The 26668-nt window shown below is 55.0% G+C and overlaps 1 protein-coding gene across 2 annotated transcripts in view; it reads right to left on the bottom strand.

Moving 5' to 3' along the window:
- LINGO1 (leucine rich repeat and Ig domain containing 1) overlaps positions 1 to 26070 on the bottom strand; it is a 182691-nt gene extending 156621 nt beyond the window's left edge. For both annotated transcript variants that reach the window (XM_033189290.1, XM_033189291.1), the window contains exon 1: positions 25954 to 26070. The gene's annotated coding sequence lies outside the window, so the exon portion shown is untranslated. The remainder of the gene's footprint in view (positions 1 to 25953) is intronic.
- Positions 26071 to 26668: the final 598 nt, after the last annotated feature.

Here is a 26668-nt window from a genome sequence, read left to right as displayed (position 1 = left end):
GCCATGGAGAGAGGCTGGGGGAAGACAGCCAAGCACTTCAGCCCCCACTCACCCCTGGGGGACAGGGCCCCCACCCAACAGTGCTGGACGGCTGTTTATCTACTCACCTCATGCCCCCACCCCACCCCATGGGCAGAGGCATTCCCTGGAAGAGGAGCCGGGGAGGCAGGACCTGAAAGAGCAGCCATCAGCAAGCCCTCCTGGTGCAGGCACCTCACAAAGACCTGCTGTGTCCTACGTGTGCAGCACACATGAGCCTGTGCAATTCTGAGACCTGATCTGCCCCATTTTCAGGTGAAGAAACCGAGACTGAGAGTGGTTCCGTGACTTGTCCACAGAAACACTGCAGTAAATGGCGGGCCAGGACCTGGGGCCAAATATGCTGTCCTGGGGAGCTCTTCTTCCCAGGCCCACTGAGATGGGGGTCCCTGGGATAGAAAGACCTAACTTGGGGCCTGAGTCCCAGGAAGCAAACAAGCCTTAGTGCCCTTGGCTAGAGCGGGGGACCCTGTGGTGTTCCCAGGCTCACTCCAGAGCAGCAGGCTCTGAAAACAATGCCTTCTTTCCCAGGAGAGACCCTACTAAGTACTAGGCACTGGGTAGGGCTCTACTGACTGGATCTACTTGAATCCTCACCACTGCCCAGAGGAGTGGATTGTTGCTACCACTTAAAGATGTGGCAACTGGCTGGGCGTGGTGGCTCAAGCCTGTAATCCCAGCACTTTGGGAGGCTGAGGCAGGCGGATCACCTGAGATCAGGAGTTTGAGACTAGCCTGGTCAACATGGAGAAATCCTGTCTCTACTAAAAATACAAAAGTCAGGCGTGGTGGTACATGCCTGTAATCCTAGCTACCAGGGAGGCTGAGACAGGAGAATCGCTTGAACCTGGGAGGTGGTGGTTGCGGTGAGCAGAGATCATGCCATTGCACTCCAGCCTGGGTGACAAAGCAAGACTCTGTCTCAAAAAAAAAAAAAAAGATATGGAAACTGAGGCTCTGAGATCTTAAGAAAGTCACCCAAGCCTCACTCCAGGAAGGGAGGGCTTAAATCCAAGCCCAACTCCAGATCCAGGGACCCTTCAGGACATAAGGTGCCCTCCTCACTTCAGCAGGGATCAACGGGCCCTTCCTGAGCCCTAGACTGGCCAGGGCCAGGGACAAGGAGAAGGGAACTCCCAGCCTGGCCTGGCAGGCTGCTATCCAGGACCGGAGAGAGCACCCAGATACCCACAGCCTACCCGGCCTCCTGCCTAGGCCAGTCAGGGAAGTGGGCGCGGAAGCAGTGAGCTAGTCCCCATCTTCAGGACCCTGAGTAGTGACTGTGACCCTTCTCGGGGCTCAAATCACTCAGAAAGCTGAACTCTACCTCTGACACAGCACCTCTTCACGCACCAGCACCTCAAAATGAGGCAGGGTCAGAGAGAGGAGGGGTCAAACAGAGATGGGATGACAGCATCACAGACCTAGGGGAGGAGAAGCCCTTTTCCAGGGAGAGTTGAACTCGTAAGTTCCCTCCCGACCTCCCCCTGGACCTCCAAACGTCTGGGATTCTAAGATATCATGATCCTGGGAATTTTATATCTGCAACCACTTTTGAGCACTGACTACACATGCAATATCATTACAGCATCACATCCACACCTTTCCCAACTGCAGCAGGACATGGCATTATTAACCCATTTTCCTGATGAGGGAACGAGACTTGCCCAAGGTCCCCAGTGATGAGGGCCAGGGCTGGGCTCTGACTCTGGCACATTGATGTGGAGCCGCCGGACACTGACCCCACAGTCTAGTGTCCCCATGCTTCACATTATCCCAGGTCAGGGCAAGAGTCTGCAATAGACTCCTCCGACCAAGAAAACCAAGGGTCGGCCGGGCGCGGTGGCTCAAGCCTGTAATCCCAGCACTTTGGGAGGCCGAGACGGGCGGATCGCGAGGTCAGGAGATCGAGACCATCCTGGCTAACACGGTGAAACCCCGTCTCTACTAAAAATACAAAAACTAGCCGGGCGAGATGGCGGGCGCCTGTAGTCCCAGCTACTCGGGAGGCTGAGGCAGGAGAATGGCGTAAACCCGGGAAGGCGGAGCTTGCAGTGAGCTGAGATCCGGCCACTGCACTCCAGTCCGGGCAACAGAGCGAGACTCCGCCTCAAAAAAAAATAAAAAATAAAAAAAATAAAAAATAAAAAAAAAATAAGAAAACCAAGGGTCTGAGAGCCACTGAATCCCCAGTCCTAGGATTCTCCACGGCAAGTTCTCAGATCATGGGAAGGAAGCCTCCAACCTTGTTCTGGCCTCCAAGACCCCTACCAAGTTCTGTAGATAAGTCAGTGCTCATGGGGACACCTGAGGAGGAGCAGATCCCTGGAAGCTAGGCTAGGAGGCTGGGGTGGGGCCCAGGAAGGAATGGGACTCTGGGAACTCCAGAAGCCATGGCCACCTGCATGTCGACAGGGTGTTGTGGGCGACTCCACAGGGGCAGCAACTAGGGAAGGGGCAGGCCTGGGCTCAGCTCCGCATGCCTGTGTACAGAATACCTGCTCCCCTTCCTGACTCTGGTCCTGGCAGGCCCAGAGGTCGCCTGCCCTCAATGGCCCTGAGTTTCTCCTCGTTCAGAGGTTGGGCCATCCCCTCTCCAGCCCGGCTCCCACGTCTGGTAGACTCGTTGGAGGGACCACCTCTGATTTAGAGGCTGCAGGGAAGATGGGACACCCACCTCCACTGTGCACCCCACCTCCAGGCCCGCGGCGAACGCCATTCAAGCAGCATCCTCCATACAGAAAGAGGAATCTTGGGCCTCCTCCCGGGCCAGTGCAGCCACAGGTGCTCCAGGCCAGGGCTAGTCAGGGCTGGTAGACTCTACCTGGCTTATCTAACCTGAGCTCCCTCTCCCTGTCCCTGAGAGTGATCTGGGTGGACAGTCCCCCACCAGGGTCAGGCAGTGAGATGAAATGCTGAGTACGGAGTTTGGTGTCAGACAGCCTGGGTTCCAACCTCATCCACCAACCCTTAAAATTCCAGGGCAATTTGGGGCAAGTCTTTTAACTTCCCGTAACCTCGGTTTCCTCATCCGTAGGTGAAGGGTGCAAGCACTGGCATCCCGAGTGTGCTGGGGTGCAGTGTGTGAGCGGGCAGACACTGCGGCTTGAGGGTGGGAATTCTGACTGCTCCCTGAGCAGTCAGCCAGGCCCCGCCAACCTGACCTTGGCTTCCGCTGTCAACACCCCAAATCCACAGACTCAGCTGGGGGCTGGGGTGGGGGTCTATGGTTTAAAATAAAGTGGAATCTGCCTCTCATTAAAATGACATTTGTCACCTCTATCATAAATTGTCCTCAGCTGTAGGAAAAGGTCCATTAACACATTTTTTCCTCCTCCAAATGAGGCCAGAGTGGGTAAGTTTGAAAATCTCTGTGGACAGTAATAAAGCCAGAAAAGCCCTCCTTCCCCCCACCTCCAGCTGCCTGCCCCCAGCAGCCAAAAACATCATCATAATTATCTGTCTGGGAGCAGGCTCAGGGGGAGCGCCTTAGCATGGTTCGTTAAGGTGCTAATGAGCAGGAACCAGCTTCAGCTCTGGGGACTAGGGGGCCGGAGGAGTGGGCTTCAGTCTCTTCCTCCCCTCCTACCATCTCTCAACCTACTACCCACTCAGCCTCACCTGGTCTATGGGCATCTGCTCTTGGGTGACACATGGTCAACAGCCAAGGCGGGTGTCCCCCATGGCAACGGAGAATAGGCTGATGAAGGGAGGAGAAGGTGGCTGTAGAAAGACCAGAGAAGAGGCTGCCAAAGTGGAGGCCCCAGAGCCCAGGTCCCTGCCATAGCCCTATCCTTTAAGGCCTCGGTCTCCACATCTGAGCAATGGGAGTCTGGACCATGTGACTGCTGAAGATCCATGGGACTCCTGGGAGGCTTTGGCATGTTGCAGCAGGCTGTGGGGGAAAGGAGTTGCCAAGAGCTCTGAGCAATTTCAATTCCAGCATTATAACAATGTGGCCAGCATGAATGAACACCCACTGTGTGCCAGGCTTGAGTGAAATGACTCACTTGACCTTGACACAGTAGCCCCTGATGTTGGCAGAATCTTGACTTTACATATGACGAGGCTGGTCGCAGTGAAGTTAGGTGACAGCTAGTAGGTGAGATTTGAACCAATGCAGGCCAAACCGTGCCTGGCCGCCTGTGCCCCTCCACCACCCTGGAAGCCCATCGCTCCCAGCCCAGGAGTCCAGCCCCAGCTCCCTCTCCACACAGGAAGGCAGGCATGACTCCAGCCCAGGAACCTCTCAGCACAATGACCGTGGAGACAGAAGCTGACCAAGGTTGCCCGGCACTGATACACAGGCTCGAAGGCACTTGCCTGGGGTCACACGGCCTGGGCAGTGAAAATTTTAAGCATATGACCTCTCTCTGACTTTACAGCCCTGGAAACTCACTCTGGGGCCAGCCAGCCCCCGGAGGCCTTGCCCAGGGCAAAGCTTCTCCTCCAAAGCCCTCAGCCTGGGGACCTTCCCAAGGAGCAGCAGCCTTCTCTGGCTGTCCTACTTACTCAGGGGTCTCTGGCCCCCCACTCTCTCCCTTAAGTCCTGAGAATACCCCCTCAGGCTCCTGCTGGTCCTCACAAACAACATCTCTCCTCAGTCCTACACCTCCATGGTTCCAAAGGGGACATGGGTCAGGAGTTCCTGGAGGGGAGCAGCAGTTGCAAGACCCCACATGGGGAGCCCCTACCCACCCACTGCCCTCCTTGGCTGCACAGGCCCTGAGGATGGAGGCGCTGGGGAGGCTCTGGGGATGCCATGGGCCTGTCGATGCCCTCCACAGGGAGAATGGGTGAGCCCTACACCTCTCCCGGGTGCGGGGGCACAGCCTAGAGGTTGGTGAGTGTGCAGGGGGGGAGCTAACTCAGATCCGCAGGTGAGCAGGGGAATGGGGGTCTTCATTCACATGAAACAGCTGGCACTGGCCTCGCCCGACTGCCAGATGCCCACTTGGTCCCCGGCCAGACTCTGCCAACAGCCCTCAGCCCTCCGCCCACCTCTCCCAGGGCCCATCTCCCCTCAAACACCTTTCAATCAGATTCCACCTCAGAATTGAGGAGCAGCCCCCACCAATTCCACTCCCAGCCCCCAGACACCACAGGCAGCGGGGCATCCTACAGGAGCCCTCTCCAACCCCATTGGGAACCCCACGGGAACTCCACGGGCTGCCCCGTAGGATCAAGCAAGGCTGCCCACACTCAGTGAACACACACACACAATCCTGGGTGCCTGATCCCCAGCAGGGCATGAGCCCAGCGGCTCAGCCCACCCACCACACAGAGCCCATCAGCCCACCCAGTTTGGGGCTCAGGGTGGTGATGTCAGTAATGAGAGTGGCAGGCTAACAGGGTTGATGGCCATGCAGCAGAAGATGAAAAGATGCCTCCTGACCCCGTACTGGGTCCTGACCCTGGTCACGAGGTCATCAGTGGATACTCCTGGATTTCTATCCACCTACAGAGAAGAGTGCCCAAAAGGAGCTGGACTTGGCACCCAGCCTCAGTGCCCAGTGTTCCCCCTTCGCAGGCCCGCACCTTCACAGCCTCAGCGCTCCTGCATCCTGCCCTGGAGAGGCCAAGAGCTCCAGCTAAAGTCAGATAGCAAGTCGGAACCTGGCTGGGAATGGAACCCACGCCTCCCGTCACCTGGAGCTGGGGCATGTTGTCAGGGCAGCAGAGCCACAGGCCTGATGCTCAGACATGGCTCATCCTATTGCAGGGAACTGGGGATGGCAGCACCTTGGGGCAGAGGGACAGGCCTCCAACCCATCCCTTTCTCCACCAAGAACTCCCTCTCCAGTCTCCTTGGCCATGGCCTTCAAGCCCCCACTTGATGACAGCAAGCTCACCTCCACCCAAGGCAGCCCGTCCATCTGCAGCTCTGACTGAGTTCCACCCTGGACCTGGCTCTGCCCTGCAGCAGTGGGTGCCCAAGTTTGGGGCAAGGGTTCCAGGCCCTTAGACATTCCTAGACAGCAAGTGCAGCCCCTGAGTCTACCATTACCCACTTTGCAGGTGCCAGTCCCTCCTGCCTGCCACCTCTTATTAGTGTCCCTGTGGGCCTAGGTGGGACCCAGAGTGGAGCATCGACTGGCTGGGTGGCTGAAGGCCAGCCAGCTCCTCCCTCTCTCTGAAATGAGACAACTTAGGGAAAGCCTTGGCCCCAGCAGCTCTGGTAGTGTGGGCCCACCACACCCAGCTCTTGAGAGGGTCATGCACAGCAGGCGTGACTGGGCCATCCCCTGCTTCATATCACACTCATTGCTCTTTGTCATACAGCCTCCCATGCCTGAGCTGAGGCTCTCCAGCCCTCCTCCCTCTGTCTGTGCCTTTCTAGACCCAGTCCAACACGGCAGAAGGATTAGTTTCCTAACTGAAAATATATCTCAGCCAGTGTGGCCTGTGTCTGAGGTCGGCCCTGGGCCATAAGCCAGAGGCTGGAGGGTCTCCCCAAACACCACACAGCAGTGGCCATCCCACTGCCCCACACACACCCAGCTCCAGGCCTTCGTCCCTCCGTCAGTATCCCCCCCATGCCTTCATTAGCACAACCTGATGTCTCTGAGCCCCAGGCCTGGTGAGTTACAGCCCATTCATCCCTCTCAATGTCCTCGTCACCGCCTCCATGGACCCATATTACGGCGTGCACATCTGTCAGCCTGTGGCCGCCACCACCACGGCTGTTTCCAGGGAGACAGTCTCTGTTTATGACATTAACCAAAAGCCCAGCCCCTCCCTCCCCCTCCCAGCTCCTCCCCCTGCCTACCTTTATGGGGACGGAGATTTGGGCTGTAAATATTACCACATCTTCCCTGCAGATTCTAACGGGGCCTGAATACATTGCTGTTCCCGAGGTCACCGCAACCACGAACGCACAGCCACAGCTGTTTGGGCACATTAAGGCATCACTCTGACTGCCCTGGCCACCCTCCCTGCCATGCCCAGGACCCTCCCAGCACCCCCTCCACCATGGATTCCCTCATGCCCTGCAAGCCTTAAGACAGAATCTGCTCACGGTGGAGGTGGTCTGGGGGCCAGGTCACCTGTCTTGGGGTGAGCAGAAAGGAAGGGAGCTGACTCCGGCTGAGCCCTCAACTTTGGGGGCCCAATATGACAGGCCCTTTGCATACCAGCCACCATATGCTCCATGGCTGTGCAGGGGGCTGGTGTTATGCAGAAGAAAACAAGCCTCTTGTCCAAGGTCCCACATCCGGCTTGAGGCAATCTGGGATTTGAACCCAGATCTTTGGACTGAAAAGCTCCTTGTACCACACCCTTGGCCCTCAAGGCCAGAGGGTTAAGAGCTGACACATTCTAAGCGTTGTACATATTTTCACTAATGTAAGCCTCACTAGGCCCCATGAGGTCAGCACTGCTAATACATTCGTTTTATAGACACAACACTGAGGCACAGCCAAGGCCACTCAACTTCTAGGTGGAAAAGCAGGATTCAAAGCCAGGCAGGCTGGACCCAGAGCCTGGTTCTAAAGACTTTGCTTAGAGCCACTACCAGCCTGGCCAGGTGGGGCATTCCCACCATCTAGGCAAATCTCAGCCCCTTCCCAGGGCCCACCCTGCAGAGACAACCCTCATTGTTGACATAGCACTTCGGGAGGAAGTCCAGGAGCTGGGCCTGCCACATAGAAGGTGCTCACCCTACTCTTTCCCCAGCCCCAGCCTCAATTATAGGGGATAGCAAGGATCAAGTATTCACAGTGTGGTCACCCAGCCAGTATGCGGTGGTATTATTGATTACTGTCGTTGTTATCACGGTGGGGTGCTGACCCCATCATTGTAGGCCTTCTGACTTCACACGCCACAGCACAGGCGCACACACTTGTCCTTCCCATAGACACACACACACACACACACACACACACACAAATATACACACCACACACACATATGCGTGCACACACACACAACTGGGTTTTGGCCCAGTGAAACAGCTTTTGGACTTACACAGATTTTGGACATACACACACACACACACACACACACACACACACACACAGCCTCGGAACACAGTGAGAGTGCGCGCCATTCACTCTCCCTCTAGGTTTGTCACTGTATTAGGGTCCTAGTGTTGCTGTAACAAATCACCACACACTTGGGGGCTTAAAACAAAAAATTTTGTAAACAGAAATTTATTATCAGCCAGGCTCAGTGGCTCATGCCTGTAATCCTAGCACTTTGGGAGCCCGAGGCAGGAGGATTCTTAAGGTCAGTAGTTTGAGGCCAGCCTGGGAAACTTAGACCCCATCTCTCCAAAAAATAAAACAAATTAGCTAGGTATGGTGGCACACACCTGTGGTCCCAGCTACTCAGGAGGCTGAGGTGAGAGGATCACTTGAGCCAGAGAGGTTAAGGTTGCCATGAGCCATGATTGTGCCACTGCACTACCTGCCTGGGCAGCAGAGCAAGACCTTGTCTCAAAAGAAAAGAGGAAGGAAGGAAGGAAGGAAGGAATGAAGGAAGGAAGAGAGGGAGGGAGTGAGGGAGCGAGGGAGGGGAGAGGAGGAAAGAAGGAAAGAAATTTATTCTTTCACAATTCTAGAGGCCAGAAGTCCAAAATCTGTTTCACTGGGCCAAAACCAAAGTGTTGGGGGGACTGGCTCCTGCCATAGACTCCAGGGGCGTATCCATTCCTGGCCTCTTCCAGCTTCTGGTGACCACGGGCATTGCTTGGCTTGTGGCTGCATCACTCCAATCTGCCTCTGTGGTCGCATGGCCTTCTCCTCCCCTGCAGTCAAATCTCCCTCTGCCTCCCTCTTATGTGGACACTAGTGAGTGCATTCAGGGCCCACCCAGACGATCCAGAATCATCTCCCCAGCTGAAGATACTTGACCATCACATCTGCAAAGTCATTTTCCATGTAAGGTAGATTTCACAGGTTCCAGGGATGTGGGCCTGGATATCACTGAAAGCCACCACTTTGCCTGCCACAGTTACCTGCTCAACACCGCATCCCAGACAACTAACAGGCACATCAAACTTCACATGACCACAGCTGAGTGCCTCATTTCACCTCAGCTGATTTTGCTGACTTCCCCTCTCAGATCAGATGGGTTACCCCCATCTTTCCAGCTGCCCAAGCCAAAAACTGTGGGGTCAATTCTTTCTCTCATCCCACAGCAGATCCGCCATCAGCAAAGCCTGTTCGTTGAACTTTCAAAATCTATCCAGAATCAACCACTTCTCTCCACTCCATGGCCACCACCACGGATCAAGCCACCATCTCCCTCCAGGATTATTGCAACAGCCTCCCCCCAGAGCTTCCTACTTCTGGCCTGCCTCCCACAGTGTCCTCCACATAGCAGCCAGATGGACCCTTAAAACCCAAGTCACGGCACGACACTTCTCTGCTAAAACCCCGCAGTGACTCCAGTCTCACTCAGAGCAAAAGCCAAAGCCCTGAGAGCGATCTCCAAGTTCTGGACCCATCCGCTCCTTGACAACAACTCCTCCCCTCTCTTACCACTCACCCCCACCACCTTCTCCACCCATTCTGGCCTCCTCCTTCTCCCCTGACTGCTCCTCACACAGGCCAGGCACACGCCCACTTGGATGCCCCTGTTTCCTCTGATTGGAATGCTCTCCCTAGGCTTCCATGTGGCTCCCTGACCTCAACACCCCACTTGACCTGAAAGTCTCCTTCTCAGGGAGGCACCCCAACTCCTGACATTTCCTTTCCCCACTTCTGTATTTGTTTCTCCTTGACATGATCACTATCTAACACAGTACATATTTTGCTTATTTATCTTGTTTAATATCTGTCTCCCCTACTACAGCAGTCCCCAACCTTTTTGGCACCAAGGACCAGTTTTGTGGAAGACAATTTTTCCACAGCCCAAGGTTGGGGAGATGGTTTTGGGATGATTCAAGTGCATTACATTTACTGTGCACTTCATTTCTATTATTATTACATTGTCATATATAATGAAATAATTATACAACTCACCATAATGTAGACTCAGTGGGAGTCCTGAGCTTGTTTTCCTGCAACTAGACAGTCCCATCTAGTTGGGATGGGAGACAGTCCCAACTAGGTGATGGGAGACAGTCACAGATCATCAAGCATTAGATTCTCATAAGGAGAGTGCAACCTAGATCCCTTGCATGCGCAGTTCACCATAGGGTTCTTGTTCCTATGAAAATCTAAAGCCTCCACTGATCTGATGAGGGCAGGGCTCAGGCCATAATGCAAGTGATGGGGAGTGGCTGTAAGGACAGATGAAGCTTCATTCGCTCACCACTGCTCATCTCCTGCTGTGCGGCCCAGTTCCTAACAGGGCTGGTCCCCAGGGGTTGTGGACCCCGCCCTACTGGAAAGCAAGCTCTATGAGGACAGCCTCCCAGATCCTAAAACAGTGCCTGGACTAGTAGGTGTTCAATAGCTATTCACCCATCCATTCACCCTGTAGGCTAGCATGGAGCCAGCACCAGGGGGATACTGGAACCCAGTGGTGAGCCAGACAGTGCCCCTGACAAGGACCATCCAGGGTATTACACACAGTGACGGGGAAGCCCAGAGTGCCACAGGAGCTCAGAGGAGGGAGAGATCAACTCAGCCCAGGGGGCTGGGGATAGCCATGCTGAGGAGGGCTTTACAGGGTAAGTAGGAGTTCACTAGCTGGAAGAGACAGCTTCACAGCTGGCAGGTGCAATGGCTGGTATGAACACCAGGAACAAAAGAGTAGGATGTGTTCTTGATACAGGGGAGAGTACAAGAAGTGAGGCCAGTGGGCTGGGCAGGAAGTATCTGAGGGCCTTGGAGAGCAGGCCAGGGGGGTTGAACTTCTCCCCGTGGGCGATGGTGGGCCACTAAAAGGGAGAACATGGCAGGTGTGTGGGTCTGGAGGCTCCCCACTCAGTTGGCCAACACGCAGCAGCCTAGGCATGGGGAGAGGTGGGGTACGGGGCCCACCTATCATGCGCCAAGGTAAGGGGTTGGAAATGCCCCCAAGTGCAACCTCATCTGGGAAGCAGTTAAAGCTACAGTGTCATTATGGAGTGTCTAGTATGCCCAGGCCTGTGCTGGGAGGAGACCTTGGGGAATATTAAACCAAATAGTTTGCAACACAATGCCAGCCTGTGTGGATACAATATAGCCAGGGGACAGGAGTGCAGGGGTGGCACTATGGACTAAACTCTGTCCTGGCAAATTTATACGTCCAGGTCCTAACCCCCAATGAGACTGTATTTGGAGTAAGGAAGTAATTAAGGTTAAATGAGGTCATAAGGATGGAGCCCCAGTCTGAGAAGATTAGTGTCCTTATAAGAAGAGGCACCACATAACACTTGCTCTCTTCCCCCGACCCCCACCATGTGAGGACACAGCAAAAAGGACACATGTGAGGCAAGCCAGGAAGACAGCCCTCCCTCTGACCTGACCATGCTGGCACCCTGATCTCAGACTCCCAGCCTCCAGAACTGTGGGAAAACATGCTTTCTGGTTCAAGCCCCTGAGTCTGTGGTATGCTGTTGTTGCAGCCCAAATGGACTAAGATAGATGAAGAAGTCAAGGAGAGCTTTCTGGAGGAGATGAGGTTTTGGCTGTCACAGCAGAGAAGACAAGCCTGGGCTGACTGTACCTTGGACACCGCAGACCTGAGGCCAAGGCCCATCCTTCAACCAGCCCACAAACCCTCAGTGATTTCTTTGGGATTTAATTTCTCTGCTGAGGAGCACAGGGGCAGTCCCCAGATTGATGGAACTTTGCATGTTGCATCAAGTCCAGGCAGTTCCCTGAAGGCATGGGTAAGGGGCTGGAATTTCTGGCTCCTGAGCACTGGATTCCAGTTTTCCCCTTCTGTCTCCAGCAAAGGTAACTCAGCCAGGCTGGAGCCAGCCAGGAATCAATATGCAAAAGCCTCCCTCTCACCCAGCTCCCATGCCTAAGGAGGCTGCTTGGAAGCGGGGATCTGAGCTGGGCTCTGAATGGCAGCAATGATCAGGAATGCAGTGAGAAGCTCTATAAATAAATATACATTTTCATAAGACATGTTTAATTACAGTGGATTAAAATTAATTTGCTTTAAGAAAATTAGAAGTGCCCTAGAGGATTTCAGAAGCAGGCCAAGAGTCCCTGAATCTAAAGGCTCCTTAGAAGGCTTGGGGGTGGGAGGCCCCCCAGTCGCTGCACGTGGTGCCTCAGAAGGAGGCAGCTCACATCTACATCACACTCCGCACTCTGTACACCACCAGGCGTGTTCACATGGAGATGGCAGGCGTGATCAGCCCCGTGTTTGCCAGGCGGAAACTGAAGCTCAGAGGGGGTAGTGACTTGTCCAAGGTCACACAGTGGTCTGTGGCAGGCCCAGTGGGGAGCTGCCGGTGTTTTCTGCCAGTGCTGGACATTTCATTCATGGTGCACACAGCGAAAACCTCTCACCCTCAGGGCCCCTGGCCGGAGCTGCCGCCTCCCAGGTTCCTCCCATCTGCAAAATGGTAGCCCTGGAGCTGTGGCAATCTGGCTCCTCAGAGGCCCGCATGGGAAGGCGGAGGGAAGCAGCCTGGGGGTTGGGGACAGGAGCCAGAAAGGGAAAGGACCCGAAATCAACAAGCGTTCCAGAATTTTAAGCAGTTTTTGGAGGAAAACGAGGAGCAGGTTCAGCTGTAGCAATTTGCTCCAGGGGAAAATTATGTTCCCGTGCTCTATTATATAGAACAGAAGGAACATTTGGTGGTTGAATACTTGTTAATTTATTTCTCTGTTTGTTAATGGGCTCCACACGATGCTCAAGTGTGCGCACGCGTACACACACACACACACACACACACACACACGTGCCTGCATACACATGTGCGTCAGCAGGAGGTGGCTCCACGTTCCCACTCCCCTAGTTTTCCTGCCACCTTCCTATCAGGCACCACTCAGGGTCGTGCTTTCTCCGCTCCAGGCCAGGGGTCTGAAAGAAGGCCACGTGCAGTCTAAGGACTGAGGTGAGCCCCTCAGTGTCCTCATCTGAAAAATGGTCTGGCAATGAGATGAGCCGCATATTAGGGCAAAGCCTTTGACCTTGGACCAGAAGTGAGAAGGTCCCCGATGCTGACTGAAGGCCTGATGCTCTACTTGCATAGCTCACTGGCTCCTCAAACCCTGCAAGTCCAAACCAGAATGCCTGCACCTCCACCTGCGCCAGATTCCCCATCTCAGAAAATGGTGCCACTCGGGCCAAACCGACTGCGCCCCAACCAGGACTCTCAGCCTTCCCATCCCATGGCCACTCTCCAACCCCTCTCCTAGCCACCCCCACTCCTCGCCATCTGCACCACCACCCTGCAGCCATGACCCCACCTCTCTCCTGAGTCCCTGCACCCACCTTCCCTCAAGGCTCCCTGCTCTCCCTGCCACAGCCTCTAATCCATTCTCTCCACCCAGAGGCCAGAACGGAATTTGGAAAGCACAAATCAGGTCCCGTCACTCACTGGCTTAACCCCCTCCAGAGCATCCCCCTGCCCCACAGCAGGGGCGGCTAAGGCTCTGTTTCCCACCCCTGTCCCTGCTCTCTCCCTCATTCCCCACCCACCAGTGACACGGTCTTCCTCCTGGTCTCCAGACACAGCCAGCTACTTCCCACCTCCCAGCATTTGCCTTGACATTCAGCCCCTTCAGCCTCAGTCACCTCTTCAGAGAGGCCTGCCTGGATGCCCATCGGAGCAGCTCACCCTGCCCCAGCCACTCCCAATTCCACAGCCCTGTCGTTTCCCTCCTGGACTCAGCACAGTCTGAGGTTACCCAAATTACTTGTTTGCCTTGCTGTTGCTCCCTCAGGACGGGAAGCTACCTGGGGGGAGGAACAGTGCATAACGTTCTAGCTGCTGGGGGTACCGCGCTTCCTAGGTGTTTCATCAGCACTTGATGAGCGGGTGAATGGAGTGAATGAAAGGGCAGGCTGGCTCCAAGTCAGACGGGAGAGGTGAGAAGGATCAGGGTCCCCGTGCCCAAAGTCTCCTGCCCCTACCTTGGTAGGGCCTCAGCACCTCTTACGCTCAGGAAAGGGAGCAGGTGGGGCCGACGTTCATGGAGGAGCATCTATAAGCAGGGCCCTTTTCTCTAAACAACTTCATGAAGCAGCTACAAGGAAGCAGAGAGAACTAGGCTTCACCTCTCTGAGACCGGTCTCTTCGTCCGTTTAATGGGGATAATCCCAGGTCCCAACTTCTAGGACTGCTGTGTAGATGGATGAGACTGTATCTCAAAACTGTGAGGTACTGCTGCTGCTGCTGCTAAAACTCATCCCATCTCTTACAGAGGAAGAAGCTGGAGAGATTGTGGGAGTTGCCTGGAGTCCCAGAGTCAGAAAGCAGGGAAGCTAGACCCAAATCCAGGCTCGCCTGACTCAGGAGCCAGTGCTTTTTTTTCTCTGTGCTGGACCCACTCCAGCCGGGAGTGGGAGGTGGGATTCAGGAAGCCTTTCTCCGTTTGCACCTCAGTGGTGTTCATTTATGTTCCTGAGCGCAGACTGATTTTGCCTCGCCTTTCCCCCAGGTTTGGCACTGAGACACTAGGAAGCTGGGAGGGCTGGCCAGGGAGGACAGTGCTGCCCCTACCCCACTCATCCCCGAGGCAAGGGAACTGGGAAGGAGGCAGCTGCCCAAGCCTGGGACAGGTACACTGAGGCATGCTGAGAGACAATCTGTTAGGAGCCTCCTTTGGGTGGTCTGAGGTTGGGGGGACTGGAAGGCCGGGGTCTCCAGGAGGTCCCAACAGGAAGAGTTGGTTTGCATAGCAGAGGAGGAGGAATTGCCCTCCAGCCAGCACCTTCCCCGCCCTAGCCAAAAGCACAGAGCCAGCAGGAGAGAGCAGAACTCAGAAGGCTGTGGGGCTCTAAGGACACATTCAGGGCCCACTCAGTCCCACTCAGGCCAGCTTGTGTGGTTAGAAGGTTGCCACTGAAGGCCCAGAGGCTTAGAGGTGAGGCTGCCCTAGCAGAGACCCTGCCCAGCTCCTGGCTGATGAGGGATCGTGCTGCAGACAGCCAAGGTAGCTTCCCCTTGCAGCCAGTGCACATTAAGAATTATTCCTCTTGTGAGCAAACAATTTGTTACAATATCCACTGCGCACTTTTCCCGGCTGGGCGCCCTCCCATACATCCTGAATTAATCCCTGAAGTCACTCCATTCATTTAGGACATGCCTGAGTGTGCCTCTCCTTTTATTAGGGAAATTTTTCATTGTTTTGAGGAGCTCATAGGCTTTAATTTGGGGCTGAGATTTTAAAGCCACTCTCAGTGGCTCAGAGGCATGAGTAGTCTTATATTTGGGAAGGCCACCTGGGTTCCTAGACCGGGTAGGGCTTGGCTGGGGCCACCAGACCCCAGGGAGAAGGGATCATGGCACATGCCCTTCAGGGAGCCAGGGACTGCAGACCCCAGCGCTGTGTGGCATTGGGTCACACCCTCAACCTCTCTGAGCTTCCCTAAGAGAGGCAAAGCCAAGGAAGACTCCGTATTTGGGTATAGCTCTTCCAAGCCTGCCCAGGGAAGTCTGGGGTCATCACCTCTAAAAACCACAGCCCTGGGGAGTAGCATGGGGCCACCGAAAAAGCATGATGTGTGGAGTTCCGATTTGAAACACTGCCAGGGGCAGGCCAGTCGTTCGCCTCTCCCAGTCAAGTTTCCACCTCCTTAGAATGAGTTTAAGAGCTGGCGCCCTCTCCAGGCTGTCGTGCAAATTACACAAACCCAAGTTGGGAGGAGCCTGACTCAGGGCCTGGCACACAGTGGCTGCTCCACAAGGGTGAGCATCCCAGCCCTCAGCTCACTGCGGATCCCTCCCGTATCTCCCTCTCTTGGCCCTCAAGCAGCCAGAGTCCCTGGTTCCTACATTTTGGCCAAAGGCAGCCCACAGGCTGATCTCCACAGGTGGGGTCCTGCCAGTTTGGGCAGCAGCCACCAGCCTCTTCCCAGGCCTTACACAGATCCTTGACAGTGCCACCTGAGGCCCTGGAGTGTGGAAAGTCCTGTCCACAGACCCTATGCTAAATCCCGCCCCTCCCTGAAGCCCCCAGGTAGGGCTGTGTTCCAGGACCCAGCTGCATGTTTGCTGTCCCCCTGCTCTTAGGAGATGGTAGTCCCACCCCCAACTCCTGGTCTTCCACCCCCACCAGGGCTCCGGGGCTGGGACCTCTCAGGGCTCTGACCCCCAGTCAGCAGCAGCTCTTGGACAGCTCATACCCTGTCCCGGGCTTGCTCCTCCTGCCTGGTCTTTGTTCACATTATTCCCAACCACACATGCTCTCTGTCACTCTCTTCTACCCCGAGCTTCCCCAAATCCTCCTGAGCTCTAAGGACCATACACTTTCAGGAAGCCCTCCCTGACTTCCCCAGCTTTTATCTCCTTCCCTTTCCTGAGGCTCACAGCATTTCTCCTGGATCCCTCTAACTTCACATTGCTACCCAGAGGCAAGGACCATGTCACCTACTCATGATGTGGTGGCCAACCCCAGGCAAATCCCACTGTGTACGTAGGGAGGACAGACTCATTCAGTGATGTGGGGGAAGGGTACAGAGGATCCCACTGAGGGAGTACAACACCTCTGTGAGGTAGATATCATTATGTCCACTCTGCATATGGGAAACTGAGGCTAGGAGAAAGGAACCACTTGCCCAAGAAGCGGCTGGGACAGGAACACCAAACAGTGTCATTAAGACAAAGCCCACAAATCCAGGTTCCACGTGCAAGACCCACCAGCCCTGGGCCCAGCAGGTTCACCTGTGCCATCCCATCTGATCCTCACCATCCCTCAGGGAGGTTACTGTGCCACTTGGGAGGAAAAAGAGGTCTAGAGAGGCTGAGTCACTTGTTCAAGGCCACCCAGTAAGTGGCAGGGCTGGGACTTGAATCCAAATTATTTCAGCTCTCACTTGGTCAGGGCAGCCAATCAGGACAGGTCATCTCATCTCACCCACCACCCCTGGGGTCTGCAGGACCCATTCTCCCCTCTCTGGTGGCCCAGACTGCTGGATGGCCCCATCCCTGTCCCCAACCCCAGGCCTCTGGGGAGTGCCTACTTGACCTTTCAGAGGGACTGGGCTCCCACAGTTCTGGGTATTTACACAGACGGCCTCAGTTGCGATGGCGCCTGGAAAGTAGGCCATGCAGAGGAGGGAGGGGATGGCAGGTGTGGGCTACAAACACTCCCGCCGCCCTCCACACCGCCTGGACAGAGGAGCCACCCTTGGCACCATCTCCTCGAATGACCTTGGCAATTGCTGGGGCAGCCCCTATTGGGGCAAGGTCAAAGCCTGAGCTGCCCACTGAGGGGAGGGGCTTGGCCAATGTCTCCAATTCCTCTTTGCTTAGTGACCTTAGTGGTCTTAGACCATAACTTAGAGGGCCGTACCTTAGAGGGCCCTGGAGGACACAGGATGACAAGTCCTTTCAGCAAGAACCCCTCTCTGCATAAAGGGTCATCTCACTTCGCAGAGCCTCCGCTTCCTCTTCTATAAGAAGGGCGGAGGTAGTTGCCTCTTGCGTGCTGTGAAAATAGGAAGCACCCAGCCAGGCCTGGTACTTTCAGGGCACTCTGCACACTGGTCAGCCCCGAAGGACCTGAGGCTGAGCCTCTCGAGGGACATCTGCAGACACTCAGCTCCAAGTGGGACAGACCCAAGAGTCTCCCAGGAAACCAGTTGGGTCACACGGGTGGGGGTGTCCGGCTGAAAGGCTGGTAGACACACCCAACAAAACCACCCCTGTGAGAGCTGGGGCAGCACAGCAGGTGTGGCATGGGCACCAGGGAGCTGGGATCTCAGAAGCCAAGAGGACGCTGCCCCCATCCAGAGCGCACGGTCGGGCCTGCATCCACCGCTGCATACCATCCTTAGCAAATCCCAATTCGCCTCTCCCACCTGCCCCCTCCTCCACCCTGGCTTGAGGGGAAGAGCCAGAGGAGCCCGGCAGGGTGCTCCCGGGATAGCTGAGTGTCAGGAAGTGGTCAGGCACTGATGAAACAGAGCCAAGCAGGACAAGAAACTGCTGCAGGGAGCCTCTGGGAAGTGCGCAGATGCTAAGCACAGGGCGTGGGCCAGAAGGACACAGGGGTCCCGGTGGAGGACTCCCATGCATGCAGCTCAGGCTGGGGGCTGGAGGGGGCTTCAGGGCTGTGCGGGGTGGGGGTGGGAATAGTCCTCTCCTCTTGGCCCTCCCCATGCCAACCTCCCTGCCAACCACTGAGCGGAAAAACATTCCACTCCGTTGCCACCCCATCCCACACGAGGCCGGCATGCCCATCTTCAGCGTCCCCACCTCCTTGCCGGCAGCTTAGGCTCCACTCCAACCCCAGCTCAGCCTTTTTATTATTCAGAAGAGCCTCTTGATTGAAAAGGCCTCTAAGGCATCTCACAAATAAGAATCCTTTAATTGGGAGGTTGTTAACTTCTCAAAGAAGAATTTTAATTTTGCTTCCTCACCATCTCCTTTCCCCAGAACCTGCAAACTAAATGCAAAGGCTAACAAAGTCAGGCACCAGGCACCAGCTGCCAACCTCCCCAGACGTGGAGCTGTCCAGGGACAGACAGGACAGGCAGCCTCTTGCCACCGCATAGAACCCTGGAGCCACACAGACCCCCGGCGCACCACCATGAGGAGGCTCCTGCCTCTCCCCATGGGCATGCCTGCTCCATACTCCTTACCACTCCAACCCACAGCGGGACACTTGGAGCGGAGGGCGGCAAGTGGCTCAAAGATGAAGGCAAGCCAGCCCCGCCCTGCCCTGCCTGGGTCACCATGACTGCCAGGTTCTCAGAGCCCAAATTCAATGATTCAATGATTGCCCCCCAAAACCCCCCTGTGGCCCTCTATCATACTCCCCTGGACTGGCCATTCATATTTATCAAGCATTTACTATGTGCCAGACACGGCTCTAAGCCCTTTACATGCCTCAGCCTACTTTATCCACCACGCTTATTATTTTCAGCCGACTGATAAAAAGACTGAGACCCACAGGCCCTAGGGAAATTGTCTAAATTAAATCCACACCACCGACACATGGCAGAGCTGCGACTGAGTCCTGGGAGACTGGCTCCAGAGTGGTCATAACTTCAACTACCACCTACGCCTGCTGCCCAACCCATGGCCTCTGCACTCCTTGAGGGCCAGGACCAGGACCATCTCTGTGTCCCTGGGATAGCACAGGGCCTAGCATGCAGCTGAGCTTAATAACTGTTTACAAAGTGAATACACGAAAAAAGAACAAAAACAAAGTACCTTCTTATACATTCTCTCCTATGAGCCTAAACTTAGGCTCATGACAAAAACAGGCAGGCAGACTGGTCCCCAATTCAGTTCAGTAGACGGAGGCCCAGAAGTCAAAGCCACTACCCGAGGGCACCCTGCTAAGAGGCAGCAGAGCTCAGGGAGTTCTTCCTCCTACCCCAATGATGGGAACCTGCCTTTCACCCAAAGGATACGGGGATTGGATCACGACCAGTACACACCATGTACCATGTTCCTGGGCCCCGACTAACATCCCAGGCTGAAACTGGTGTCAGGGAAGCCCTGGTCCTAGTCATGAGGTAGGAATCTCCTCTCCATGTTCCTGACAGCTTGGGGCAGCCTTGATACTCCTCCTCTGCACCCCACGGCATGAGATGCTCACCACCGCCAAGGCTGCCAGGGGACAGTTCACTGCTGTGAAAATCATAGCTCTGGTCGCCTGCTGTTATGGATTGAATTGTGTGCCTCCAAAAATGATGTGCTTAAATTCTAACCCCCAATACCTCAGAATGTGATCTTATTTGGAAATTGGATCATTTGAGATGTAATTAGCTAATTAGGATGAGGTCATACTGGAGTAGGGTGGCCCCTTAATTCAATATGACTATTGTCCCCATAAGAAAGAGGGATTTGGAGACACAGTCTAAATTGTTAAATACTGGCCGGGCGCAGTGGCTCATACCTGTGATCCCAGCACTTTGGGAGGCTGAGGCAAGTGGATCATCTGCAGTCAGGAGTTCAAGACCAGCCTGGCCAACATGGTGAAACCTCATCTCTATTAAAAATACAAAAATGAGCCAGGTATGGTGGTGCATGCCTGTAGCCCCAGCTACTCGGAGGCTGAAGCATGAGATCACTTGAACCCGGGAGGCAGAGGCTGCAGTGAGCTGAAATAGAGCCACTGGACTCCAGCCTGGGTGACAGAGTGAGACTCCATCTCAAAAACATAAACAAATGGTTAAATAGTTAAATATTGTATGGAGAACAATTTGGCAATGTGGCCATGTAAAGAGATACGAGGTGCCATCTATAAGCTAAGGAGAGAGGCCTGAAACAGATCATCCTTCACAGCCTTCAGAGGCAACCAGCCCTGCTGACACCTTGGGGTTTAGGGATTTGGGGCTTTGGGGTTTTTTTGAGACAGGATATTTCTCTGTCACCCAGGCTGGAGTACAGTGGCTCAATCATAGCTCATTGCAACCTCAGTCTCTCAGGCTCAAGCAATCCTTCCACCTCAGCCTCCCGAGTAGCTGGGACCACAGGTGTGTGCCACCATGCCCAGCTATTTTTTGTATCTTTTGTAGAGACCATGTCTCACCATGTTGCCCAGGCTGGTCTCAAACACCTGGGCTCAAGTGATCCTCCCGTCTCCACCTCCTAAAGTGCTAGGATTACAAGTGTGAGTCACAGTGCCCAGCCCCTGCCAACACCTTGATTTCAGACTTCCAGCTTCAAGAACTGTGAGACAATCCATTTCTGTTTAAGCTACCTAGTTTGTGGTACTTAGTTATAGCAGCCTAGCAAACTAATACACCACAGACCCAGGTTTTAGTGCTGACTTGGCCCTTCACATTGGGACATTGGACATGCCCCTGCCCCTCTCTAAACCCTAGTTTGTTCAAATTATTCCCAGGACACTGCTTGGCACATAGTAGGTGCTTAGTAAATGTTGGCTGGAAGAATGAACAGCAATGGCAGCATCCACCTTCCACATGGCTCTGATAACGAGGAGATGGGATGTAGGATGGGCTGTGTTCTGAAAATGCTAAAGCTCTCAACACCCATGGCAATGACTGCAACAACAGACACACAGAGGGGCTGGGTGGCATAGCCCCAGCCAGGGCCTGAGGGTAATGGAGGAGGGTCTTCCGAGCCCTGCACTGCTCTGTGAGTTCTCTTCTTTAAGAGAAGACTGGGGAGGAACAAATGAGAACAATGCCCTGGTGAGGCCCCAGGAAGGCCGGGGTGGAGAGAGGCAGGTCCTCTATCCATCCACCAAGCCACAGACATTGCCCAAATCCCCACTACGTGCTGGGCCCTCCGCTGGGCTTGGGGGGTAGAAAAGGAGAGCTTCCAGATGCCAAACATAGCTCCTGTCCCATGTGGACCCTAGAGCCAGCCATGGAGACTTTAGGGAGGCAGATTCAGCTCAGTCAGTATAAAGAGGAGCCATATAAGAGCTGCCTTCAGGGCCTGAGCTGCCCTGGAGAGAGTGAGGTCCCTGTCCCTGAAGGTGTGCAAGTAAAGGTCAGAGGACCACGGTCTCAGGGACACCTATACTCCCTCATCATGAGCTTGGATTGGGCCAATGGGTCCCAACCTGGCTGACCATCAAAAGGTGGCTGTGGGGCTTGTGAACCAGGCAGATTCCTGGGTTCTCCCAGCAACCCTGGATCAGAAGGTCTGGGTGGACCCCAGATGATTCCTGACTCTAATAATGTCCCTGGGTGGTCCTGATGCAGAGCCAGGCTTGGGCACCCTGGCCCACAGAGCACTGTGGTTTGAATGGGATTCTGTTTGGGAAGAGCTTTGACACCAGTACTTGAGGTGGGGCAGCACGTAGACAGGAGACATGAGGGACAAGAGGATGAGGAGGATAAAAAGGAAGACAAACTGAGGATCATGACATTGATGAGTTGGGGTGACCTGATAAGATAGCTCACCACAAGACATGAGGCCCGGGGGAACAGGTAAAAGGCACACGTGGACACGCAAGGAGGCTGAGAGAAGCAGGGGGTCAGGGAAGATGTTCTGGAAAATGTGGGATTTGCTGGTGGTTAAGAAAGCATTCTACATGGAAGGTGAGGCTGAGCCTGGTGTGGGGGGGATGGAGGAGGAGAGTTGCCTATTGGAAAGAAGGGTGGGGAAGAAAGTATGGGCTTGAGGGAGACAATGAAAGGCCTTATACAAGCAGGAGAAGGAGTCTGCATGTCAACCTTAAGCAACAGGGAGCCACTGAAGGTTCTTGAGGGGGAACGTGACCTGGAGGAAGGCCTGTAGTAGTGACCACTAGTAGGGCTGAGAAGGGCCTGGGCTGCTCCAGACTCACCAGTTAAGAGTCCCTTGCAAAAGAAAAGGGTGAGAGGATTACGCCTAGTATCAGCACCACACTTCCTGCCGACAGCAGCCCTGACAAGCGTTACAGAATGATGGTGCCAGCCATTAGGCCACTTGGGAGAAGCAGCTGGGAGGGCGAGCTGGTAGCAGTTTCTTCAGGCTGGTAAATCTGGGGATCTTGTCTGCAAAGCTAGAGTAACAGCCCACCCATAAGCAGGGAGCTCCCCAGGGCTGGATTCACCCCAAGCAACGAGGCCCAGATTTCTCCTCTACATCATCTTGTCCAGGCTCAGAGGCTTCAGAAACCACCCAGATGCTGACTGCCCCCACAACTGCCTCTCCAGCCCAGCTCTTCCCACAGCTGCAGGCTTTACTGTCTGTGTAGCCTCCCCACACGATGCCGGCACCTCAAACACTTGCAAGCAGGATCTTGCTTTTCCCTCCAAACCCACCCTCAATCCCTGTACCTTGGCTCGGGCCAAGGCTCCAGTGCCCACCCCGTTTCCAGGGTGGCCCTCTCCCAGTCCACAGCCCATCCTTCAGCAACCCCTTCAAAGTCTCCAAACACAAGCCCTCCTCCCGCCCAGGCCCAGCCCCACCATCTCTGGTCTGGACTGATGCTGGGGTCTACCAGCTTCTACTCTTGCCCACCCACCCTACAGTCCTTTCTCCAGTAGGCATCACTCTGTAACTCCGGGCCCTGCACGCCTCCTTTCTCAGCCCCTCTTCCTCAAGGGCTGCCCAGCTGTGAGGGTCCCAGCTCAAAGCCCATCCAGAGCTCCATAGGGCCTGCTCCCTCTCCTCAGGCCTCTGCTGAAATGGCCCCTCATCCGAGAGGCTTTTCCTGACCACGCTCCAGAGAAGGGCTCCCATTTCATGCCTGCCCCCCTTTCTAACCTTATTTTTCTCTGTGGCATTTATTACTCCCTAATCTTATATTATGGATTTACTTACCTGGTTTCTTCTGTCTACTCTGTTACAATTTAGGCTCTATGACGGCAATGCCATGGTCTAAACTATTCACCCATGGATGCCATGCTGGGCGCATAGAACAATGCCTCATGTGTAGCAGGCACTCAGTGAGTATGGGCTGAAGGAAGGATGAACAAACCACTGCACATTCATCCTTGGGAGAAATAGGCCCACACCCATGGGTGATCCCAACCCAGCATGACAGAAGTGCTGGGGCCAAAAGATGTGCACAGGAAGGGCGGCACTAGGGAGGGGCCCACAGCTTCACGCAGAGGTCAGGGAAGCTTCCTGGAAGAGCTGACAAACCACCTCCAGCCTCCTCCCTGGTCCTCCAGGGTCCCTGTCATAAGCCACCCTCCAGTGAGGGGATGAAGGAGAGGCTGGTCTGACCAGCTGTGCTGACCCAGGAGTCTGTAAGTGTTCAGAGCTGGTGCCTGCATCCCTCCTGCCTGGCAGGAGGAGACCTGGGCAAGGCTCCCCACAGAGCAGAGGGGCCTGGTTTAAACACCACCGATCCCACCAGTGAGGGAGAGGTCATCTGGGATCCCAGCTTTGCCTGCCCTTTCCTCCTGAACACACAGCACCCTGCTTCCTCCCCTCCAATCACTGGAGACCGAGGGAGGGAGCAACGGAAGCAGGGGCAGCAAGGACAAACCTGAGCTTTCTCCAAGAACTTAGAGCTGTGCTGAGTGAAGCTCCAATTCCTCAGTCTCCGGTGCAAGCCTCTGGTGCTCCATGCCAGCCCTGGCCCCTTCTGGCCCCGCCATTCCCCAGACACACTCCAAACTCCCCTGCCACTGCACCTTTGCTCAGGCTGGACCTACCCTGCCACGCTAAACCTTCTCTGCCCATCACAACCCTACATCCATGACTTCCTTCATTCAGGCATTATTTATAATGACAGAACATCAGAAACCACCAAAATACACAACAGAGAATTGGCTAAACACACTATGGTACACGCAGGCTGAAACTTACACTGCCATTAAAAATCACATTATAGAAGAGTGTTGAATGATAGGAAAATGATCTTGGTATGGGATTAAGTGCAAAAGGCAAGTTAGAAAACAGTAAGTACAGCTTGATCCCAATTATGTCATAAATACATGTTTTGTAGAAGACTGACGGGCTAAACACTCATACGCTCACACTTTTCTATAGAGAACACACATTACTTTTTTTATAACCAGAAAAATAAAATGTTTGAAAAGCACCTTACAGAGTTCAAGGCTTAGCCCAGGTGTCACTTGTTCCAAGCCCTGCCAGACCCCCAGCTGACTGTGGCCCTCCTGCCCTGCATCAGTTCCCGCCTGCATCTCCCTGCCCACTGAACTCCCCATGCCCCCGGGCTGTGGTGCCTGTGGGTGCTGCTGTCTGCCTGGGCAGTGGGGAGGCTGCTCACGCCCCTGACCCCTGCCCCCATCACCCCGGTTGCTGCACAGACAACCCTGACCCCATCCTCTCACCCATCTCCCAGCAGCAATTACAGGTTAAACTGGAGGGGCTAATCAGCTGCTCATTCTACCCAGAGCCAACTAATTACCAGAAATATTTTGATGGTGCTAACTGGGCTTCGGAGCAAGGCCTCGTGCCTGGGAAGGAAATCCAGGCCTCTGCTTCCACCACCTTCAGTGTGAGGACAGGGCTGGCTGAGCCTCAGCCAAACACAGCTGTCACCCGATCCCTCAGGAGAAGGGAGTCCAGGCCTGCTGCCTGAAGAGCCGCCAGGCTTCTTCCTCTGAAAAATGAGGACAATCCACCAGGCCAGCCTGCTGCCCATAGCCCACCCCACCATTCCCTCTGTTTAGCAAAGTCTTTCTGCAGCCCTCTCATGGGTGACAGAGGCCTGTCAAGAACAGGGGATTGGCCCAGATATGGGGTAGAGGTGACTTGTCCAAGGTCACAAGCAAGCCAGGGGTCAAACCAGGCAGCAACCCAGGTCCCCCTCCTTCCCCATCTCCCACTTCTCTGGGACATGCTGTTGTTTCTCCACATCCCCTCACATGAACCACGAAGTGAGAGGACTTGTCACCTCCCACATTCTGGGGTTCCTGCTCCTCATGATACAGTCTAAGAACCTATCTGCTGTTCACAGAGAGCCAAGGTCACCTGGCTGCCAGTGCTTGTTGTACAAACACACCTGGGGTCTGAGCCTCATCTCGCCCTCAAGGTGTCTGGACCTACACACTGTCTCTGGTGTGGAACCCTGTTAAACTCCACACATTGGAGCCAATGCCAGCCTCTTGACAGTTTCTTGGACCCTGATTGCCAGTCCACATGTTCTGGCTCCCTCCCGACCTGAAGTCAGGCACACATTTGGTCAACAATGTGACAGGACCAAAGACAGAGCCCTGCAGCCTGCCCTTAGAGACCTCCCATGCCACACGGGAACCCATTAGCCGGAACTGTCCGTGAAACCCAGTTGCTGGGAAGAACACTCCAGGCTTCCAAGCTGCCTGCTGGAGAGCCCTGCTACAGCAAGGGCTGGCAGCAAGTGGCACCGCCACAGCAACCTCCTGAGCATGGCTGCATGTGAGGAGGGAGAGATGGGGAAACCCCCAGAAAGAAGGCCCCACGACAGCCTCCCCTACAGATCCCACACCCTCCATGGCTCACACCACCCCCACCCTGCCCTGCTGCCCAGAGTGGCATCTTACCTAGGGTTGGGTGGGTGTCTGGGAAGTACAGCTGGGTGGAGCTTAGCCTGAGCTGGACTCAGTTGCCCTCTCTGCCTGTGGGCACTGGAGCCTCAGGGCCTGTGGGCGCAGGAGGCTGTGGGGAGAAAGAGGAGATGGCTGTCAGCTGGAGCAGAGAAGCAGGTGGTCGGGATGCAGTGAGGGCCACACCTGCAAATGGGGTCTGATCCCTCCTGGCTGAGCCATTAAAAACTCATACATCTCCCACACACACTCTCTGACACACACACACTTGCACACACTCAAACATGTACTCTCATTCACTGGCAAACTCATGCTTACACACATACACACACACACACAGAGCACTAGCTGGGGGCAGGCAGGGCTCTGGGAAGGGCAGGGTTTGTGGCCCCAGGCAGGCTGGAGTCTGACTATGCCTCTCCCACCAACCGGCTCTGTGGCCCTAGGAAAGCCACTTCTCTTATCCGTAAAAGGGAGATACCATCTCTCCTGCCAGGACTGCTGGGAAGATAGAGAGAGAAGGGACACATGGCCTGGCGCACAGCAGGTGTCCAGCCAATGCCACTGCCTGCCTTCCTCCCCAACTAGGCCACAGGAGGCAGGCCGCAGTCTGACCCCTGAGAGGGGATGATGGGCAGCAGCACCGGGGTGCCTCTCCCTGGGCCTGAGCCTCAACTTCCGAGGCCCCAAGATCCCTACAACCCCCCACTTA

The sequence above is a fragment of the Trachypithecus francoisi genome, unplaced genomic scaffold, assembly GCF_009764315.1.
Source record: "Trachypithecus francoisi isolate TF-2019V2 unplaced genomic scaffold, Tfra_2.0 Lachesis_group3, whole genome shotgun sequence".
NCBI lineage: Eukaryota > Metazoa > Chordata > Mammalia > Primates > Cercopithecidae > Trachypithecus > Trachypithecus francoisi.
The sequence above is the reverse complement of the archived record's forward strand: the minus strand, read 5'-3'. Positions and strand labels throughout refer to the sequence as shown.